Source organism: Dipodomys merriami, unplaced genomic scaffold, assembly GCF_024711535.1.
Source record: "Dipodomys merriami isolate MVZ:Mamm:240054 unplaced genomic scaffold, mDipMer1.0.p SCAF_1082, whole genome shotgun sequence".
In the NCBI taxonomy this organism is placed as follows: Eukaryota; Metazoa; Chordata; class Mammalia; order Rodentia; family Heteromyidae; genus Dipodomys; species Dipodomys merriami.
The window spans coordinates 251,698-254,029 of record NW_027202363.1 but is presented as its reverse complement, the minus strand read 5'-3'; positions in this window follow the sequence as shown (position 1 = coordinate 254,029).

Sequence of the window (2,332 nt, the reverse complement as noted above, 5' to 3'; positions counted from 1 at the left end):
CTCCAATTAACCACAAACAGCTGGAAGTTGAACTGTGGCTCAAGTGGTAGAGAGCTCGTGGTCTTTTTGTTGTTGTTGTTGTTGGTTTTGTTGTTGTTGTTGCTGTTGTTGTTGTTGTTGTTGTTATGGGGCTTGAACTCTGGGACAAAGCGCTATCCCTCAGCTGTTCAGCTCAAGGCTAGTGCTCCACCACTTGAGCCACAGCGCCACTTCTGGTTTTCTGGTGGTTTATTGGAGATAAGACTTTCATGGCTTTTCCTGCCCTGGCTGGATTTGAACTGTGATCCTCAGATCTCAGCATCCTGAGTAGCTAGGATTACAGGTATGAGCCACCAGCACCAGGCGTAGAGTGCTAGTTTTGAGCATAACAGTTCAAGGTTCAAGCCTCAGAACTGGCAAAACAAGTAAAAACCCCCACAAAACAAAGCATTACATTTATACACTTACTTGTTAAATGTTAACGCCTTTGTACAAGTACTTAATGATGATAAAAATATAAAAAATTAAAAGTCTTTTAAGTAAAGTTACTTCATTTCCCTAAGATCAGCCCATTGTCATTCCAATGAACTCCTCCAATACTCTGAACTGGAGAAAATGGAATTTTTTTAAATTATGTTTGCAACTGAGCTGCATAGGTGAGGAAGGCCTACCATTTCTGTTTCCCTTGATGGTATTCTCATTCTGTCCTTGTCTGTCTCTTTCTCAGCCTCTCCGGTCCTCCATAATTGCTTTGCCACTTTATTTTTGTGTAGTGTCTGTTTATGTGTGCATTTTTATTCAGTTCCCATTGGAAATTCCAAGGATATGAGATGCTCACTACCACCACCACCCACTGGTAACAAAATGACATCTTTCTATGGAAGACTACAACTAATCACGTGACTTACTACTTCCCTTCTCCATATTGATATTTCTCATGTCTTGTTTTTAATTCATATAACTGCCCTTTTATGCAAAGTATGCTATCCATGTATTAAGTTCCTAATATCTTCCCCCACCAGAAGGACAACTTTAAGAAGTCAGATATCCTGTCTGTTTGACTAGGTAATGTAGCTCCAGGGCCTAGCATAGGAGTCTGAACAGAAAAGAAATCTAGGAAAGAACCCACAAAACAATCTATAAATGAATGTGAAATTGGGAGGGAAATTATCCATAGCAAGTTATTCAATGGCTGCTTATCAATCCCTAAAATCAATTACAGCACAATGCATTTGACATAGGTGCTCTTGATTTTTATCCTCAGAAATATTTGTCCAAAAAGTCTCTGTTTTCCTCATGCCACTTTGGGAACTACATTTAAATGTTTATACCTTGCTTTGAAGTTGTTGTAAGACATCATGATGTTGTAAGACATCATGCCTTGTGATTTACAATCATTCTAGAGGCTTTTCCAATTAGTGTCATGCATTTCAATATAATTTATAGGTAATCAGTTTCACATATACATCATTATTGACATAACCAAGTTACAGAGTTTACCAATAAGAACACAAAACTGTTGCTTTATATCTTTACTTATTTATGGTCATTTCTTTTATTTTTTCTGAGAAAAAAATGTTCAAACTTCACATGATGGGCTTTCATAGCCAAATTCCAGCTGGAATTTGCTAGTTATTTTTTGAATTAAAAAAATAGCGGTATATTCTCTGCCATATTGGAGCCTGTGAAGACCTGATGGGATTATAACACTTCAAAGAGGCCAAATGGGTAGAGGCTGTGGTGCAAGGATATTTTCACCAACTATATGCTGGCTTTCCTTAAAATGGAAGGTTTTTAATGCCCAAGATGATAACAATTTTACTTGACAAGAGATGTGCTTCCGTATACAAAGTAAAAAACAAAACAAAAAACAATAAAACACAGTAACTCCTGTTTGCAAACCCACCAAAACTAATCTGGCGAAAGATAATTGGCACCCATGGAAACAGTGGCATGATTTCTGCCAAACTCCAAAGCAAGGCCATAACATAGGATAAGTGTGATGTTGTAGTCCTCCAGGATGTAAACGAATGAAAACTAAATAAAGTATTTGTAAATGTCTTAGAAATTCATTGTACAAAGGAGTTTCAATTAACCATGTAAGTCAGTGTATGAGTAAAATGTATCCTGATCAATATAACCCCTTTAGTATTTCTCCCCATCTCTCCCAATCACACCATCTCTTAGTTACCTGGTTCCATTTTTTTCATAGGTACACTGAACATTATGACTGCATTTTTTTCTGGATGTGGAATCTCTAGTAATTGTCTCCTTGTCCTAGATAAAAGCTCATCATTGGGATCTCAGCCTCCTAATTAACTAATATTATACTTTGAGACACTAGTGTCTTCTT